General features: G+C 32.7%; 1 long non-coding RNA gene across 1 annotated transcript; it reads left to right on the plus strand.

Moving 5' to 3' along the window:
- The first annotated feature begins 1,277 nt into the window (after nt 1–1,277).
- On the plus strand, nt 1,278–3,295 carry LOC114389471. The gene is made up of 3 exons (XR_003661776.1): nt 1,278–1,689; nt 2,358–2,417; nt 2,768–3,295. It is a non-coding gene; the product is annotated as an uncharacterized LOC114389471 (long non-coding RNA).
- Nucleotides 3,296–5,133: the final 1,838 nt, after the last annotated feature.

The following is a 5,133-nucleotide window of genomic DNA, read 5'->3' on the forward strand; positions in this document are numbered from 1 at the left end:
ACGCACCTTGAAAGTCGGTCGCAACATGACTATCATAGTATTAGGGGCAGTGACATTTTTGTAAATATCTTATATATTCAATGACGTTTTTATTTAGGATCGTTTTCGTATGCTAACGAGAAAATTGATGATGTATATTAAACACGTCGTTGAAATCACTAAAAACAAAGACCGGCTTCAATGTGCACCGTTAACCATATTTTATAAAACTTCTTGTCCTGTGAGTCAGTGAGTTTTTGAGTGAACGAAAACTTCCGACGCTAGGTCTTCCTCGTGAGTGAGCTTCTGAGTGAACCTTTGAAAACTTCCCGTGCTACATCTCGTAGCACCTTCACACCTCTGAACGCAAATCTCCCCCCGAGCTCCGCGTGGCGTTTCGGTGCCTTTCTGAGAACCCAAAGTTCGTTGCACTGACATTGTTCACAGAGGTAACATCGGCCTCGTTGAACGAAGAGTTGGGTGTGGTGGTTTGAGATATTGTACCTAACTAATATTGTCCAATTTTCACTTTTCAGGAACTTCTAACTTCATCACTTTCTCCCTTGGTTCATAGGCTGGGTTCGGACCCTAGCTAGTTGTGTTTTGCGGCAAGTAGATTTATCGCTTTCCAGGTTCGTCTCTTCCATGTCTAACGTTTTTTTGTTTCATGAGATATAGGGTTTGTTGCTTGAATTTGTGTTTCTATTTTTATTTTGTTGATTTGTCTTTCCATTTTCATTTATGTGCATTGTGGGTTCACGTTTTGATTTCATTGATTTTCTGATTGAAGTGTTTGTGACAACCAGAATATTAACTGCTCAAATAAAACTACATACCTTTCAGAATTCAATTTTTGCCTAAACTCTGCGTTGGTAAAACAGGGTGGTTGCAAGTTATAGCCTCAATTTTTGAAAAGGAATACTTGAGAGTAAGTAGCCTTGTCTATCAAATACTCTCTAGAGGAAAACCTGGTGAGTTATATAACACATGCTTTGATCCATTGTGAAAACTTATACGCTCATTTTGAATACTTTCTCGCATGAACCATGAAAATGTTGCATGGCTATTAGATTTTTGTTTACTTTTCTATTTATTCATTTAGGTGATTGCCTCACTTTTCCATGTTAAAGTGTATTCAGGAATGACATTTTTGTCTTGATCTGTTTGCTCATATTATTAAAAGGTGATTGTAGTGATTTTATTTATTTAGTAGAGCATTGATTGTATGATCCCCACAAATTTTCACCTTTTTATGGTCACTTTAGCAGACTAGAAGGACTTTCAGTGATATAGAAAAGCCTAGAGTACTCTTTTGGGGGCAGAGTACTCTCTGACTAGTAACTCAGATGCTATATGATGAAAAGGAAATCTTACTATTACAATTATGTCAAAGTTTTTGAATAACAAAAGGCGTCTAAAGAGTAGTTGTAACCCCAAGTTAATCAAATTCATACACAAATCATAAATAAATAAAAAATCCTAATTTAGATTTAATTTTTTTGTTCTCTAAAAGATATTACTTTAAATTATGTCTGTTCTTATATGTTTTCCTGTTTGTCTTCCCTCCAGTAGTTACTTCAAGTTGAATGGTTTTTCTTTATAATAAATACTTAAAGTTGTGAACATCTAGGTCCACACAAGATTCAAGGGATTGATGCTGGTTTTGTCCCTGAAGTATTGGAAGTTAGCCTTGTAGATGAAGTAGTTCAAGTAAGCTTTTAATGGTTTTTGAATAGTTGTCATACTTTTTAAGACTTGACATAAATATACAAAATGATATATTATAAATTTATTCTAAAGTTGTTTGGAAATGCAATGTGCAGTTTTAGGAAACAATGTCATAACTCCTGTGTATATGGTTATTGCATCTGATAATTGATAAATTACTTGAAATTCTTATACTTTCAATTAATATATACAGGGTTTGCTACTGTAGTTTCTTATTTTTATATCAATTTGGTGATAGTGATGTATTGTGTATACTTTGACTTGAGATTTTTGCCACTAATTAAGCATTTCCAATTTAGGTTTACATTCTTTTTTTGTTGTTCAGTTAGTTTCTGCTATGCACCTTTTCTACATTAAGTAATATGGTTCTCTACTTCCCTGTGAAGTCCTGAGATGTGTGGGGAAACTGCAAATAGCCAATTATGAAATTTTGGAATGGTGCCTTTACATCATGTCAGACTTAATATTGTTTCAGATAGAAGGGAATCTTGAGGATTAAGTTCTAATTTCTGCACCATGGTGTAAATATGGACACTTTTCTATGTGAATATAATTATTAGACAGATATGATTTTGTCATTATTTTGCGGTTTTTGTTTGGACATTTGTAACAGTTTAAGATTTGTTAAACAATGGATGAGTGATTGGTAGATATCAAGTGATGAAGCAATAGAAACCGCAAAGCTTCTTGCACTTCAAGAAGGCCTATTTGTAAGTTCTAAATCTCTAGAAATAGCCATTATTGAGCCTATTCCTCCAATAACTAGATATCTATTGTCCTTTCTCTCTCTCTCCCTCTCTGTGTTAATGTCAAAACCAGTACATCATGATAAATACTAATTCATCAAATACAAATAGTTATAGCACACAAAATTTATTCAGTGCCCTCTAGGTTGACTTATCTTGTATGAATGAATATTCAGTGCCAAGAGCCTAGTCACCCCAAATATTCAAACTTTAATCTTTCGTAATAGAAGTTAGAAACAGGTTTATTGTCCTTCGTAATTCTCATCATGGTTTACTTTTTTCACCTCAACGGTTTTTTTTTGTCTCAATTTTAGGTGCTGGTGCGAGTACATCAACTGCAAGCCCGAGTAAGTTAATAATGACCAATATTGCCATTAAAGACAATATGAATGGTATGTACTAAATTTGCCTTTATATATGAATGGAGTGTAGAAAGTGGCAGAAGACCTATGAAATTGTTTTGGTTGGTTAGAAGATCAAGATAGCTTTGTTTCTTTGTTTTCTTAGTGTCCCTTTTAAGGACTTAATTTCCTATACTTGATTTCAACAATTATTTATTTATTTTCTTTATTTGGAATTCTAATGTTTTGTTTTATTTTAATTTTGGGAATTTGCCCGTTCTTGAGGGTTCTAGATGATTAAAGGTAATTGGTTAATCGTGTTTTTTTTTGTCATGTAATTAGTAAGGAATAGGCGGCTCTGTAGTGTGAATTGTTTAGGGTTGTAGTTTGTGATTGTGGGGGAACTTCTTGAGTTTGGTTCAATTAAAATGGGAAAAGAAATCCTGAAACTTGTAGTTCCATTGTAGCAACAACATCTTTCTGGGGATTGTGGATTAGGCATTGCTCGATTGTCCCCACTCCCTATGTCTTATTCAGTTATTTGTGTAGTTGTAGAATGCTATATAGGAATCAACTACTAAAAGCTGAAGCTTTTCATTCATTAGGATATTGAGGAAATAACCGAAACAAGAATTTGTGCACCAGCTTCAATAAAGAAGTTTTCTTGATTTTGAAGTTCCAATCTTAACATTTAATGGGTTTTTAGCTATAATATATGATAGGAGATTAGGAGCTCAGAGTTAGGGGCAACTATGACAATTATGTGTTCGAAATAATAGGTGCTGGCAAGACCTGCAATCTCTAAACGCTTAATAGTTATGTTTAGAAAATAACTACTTTAGAAATCACCTATGTATTAAAAAATTTAGGGTGACAGTTAAGTCTCAATTACTACTATTTAAAACATACCGGTATGTTTTATAATATGAAATGTTTCAATTAATTTTAGGTAGGAGCTTGTGGTTCAAATGTCTGCATATATGTTGATCAAGAGGTTGGTTTAATTTATATTTTAATTTTCTTAATATGTTGTAATTAATATTAATTTTTTTTAATAATTAATATTTAAATGATAGATTAAATATAAATAATATATAAACCTCTTATTTTTATTTAATCTATCATTTAAATATTTATTTATTAAATAAATTTTACCACTAATATTAATTACAATCATGCTAAAAATAATAATTTTTAATTAACAAATAATAATTTTTAATTATTTGTATTTTTTCTTATGGGATATCAATCAGAAAAATATCAATAATTAAAAATAATATTTAATTCAAGGACGATAGTTACATCAGCACCATTTTTGAAAGTTAGCATTCTAAGACGGTGCTTACCTTAACAACGTCTTCGAAAGTCAGTTTTCTAAGACGTTGTTGAGGTAAGCAGTGTCGAATGCTGTTCACTTTCTAAGACGGTGTTTTGGGACCTGTCATTGAAATTTTTAAGCTTCGACAACGTCACATTCAACGACGTTTGAAAAACGTCGTTGTATTCACACGACCAATCGAACTCTAAAGAAGGTAATATAACAATTATATTAACAAGTCATCGGTTTAGGATCACCAACATATAAAGATTCTTTCATCAATGGGAAACCCAATGTAAAGAGGGCTCACTGTTGCAATCATTAGTTTGTAAAGTGAGACACGAGTCTTGAAAAATGGGAGTAGGGAAGAAACCAGTGCTGATAAAAATTTTAAAAAAATGGTCCGTCAGTTTTGGTCATTGGCAAATGTGTTTGGAAGAAAATGAGGATTATTATACTTGTCTTTGATCATCATTTTTCTCACTACAAAGATCTAGGTCAATGAAAATATACCTAACGACGGAAGAATAACCAACTGTAAAATAACCAACTTCATGACTACTGATGCCGAGGCTCTTCAGGTATGCTTTTTCCCTAGTGTCTTGTGTCTATTCTAATGGTGCTGCTGGCAGGTGCAAAAGAATCACTTGATTTTAAAGCTGTTAATTAGGTACCAATGCTGGCTTTGATTTTAAATTATGACTAAAAGTGGCAAGGATCAAATTCAAGACTACTTGGTTAAATATTTATTTTATTCATGGTGAAAACACTATTTTCTCACATTGTTTAGTTCTGTTATCAACCAGTTATCTGCTTCTGCTGTAGCTGTTAGTAGGCCAGTTGGCATAGTTAGTTAGAGAAGTTATCTGGTGTGTGTGTGTGTGCTGTCAGCTCCTAGGAAACTCAATGTAGTCATTTTTTAGAAATTCAATTCAATATACATTTCCTCTCTAAAATCTAATACTCGTGAACTCTATGCTATAGTTGATCTTGGTTCTTGATTGCATCATACTTTTAATTT

Source organism: Glycine soja, chromosome 16 (genome assembly GCF_004193775.1).
Source record: "Glycine soja cultivar W05 chromosome 16, ASM419377v2, whole genome shotgun sequence".
Taxonomy (NCBI): domain Eukaryota; kingdom Viridiplantae; phylum Streptophyta; class Magnoliopsida; order Fabales; family Fabaceae; genus Glycine; species Glycine soja.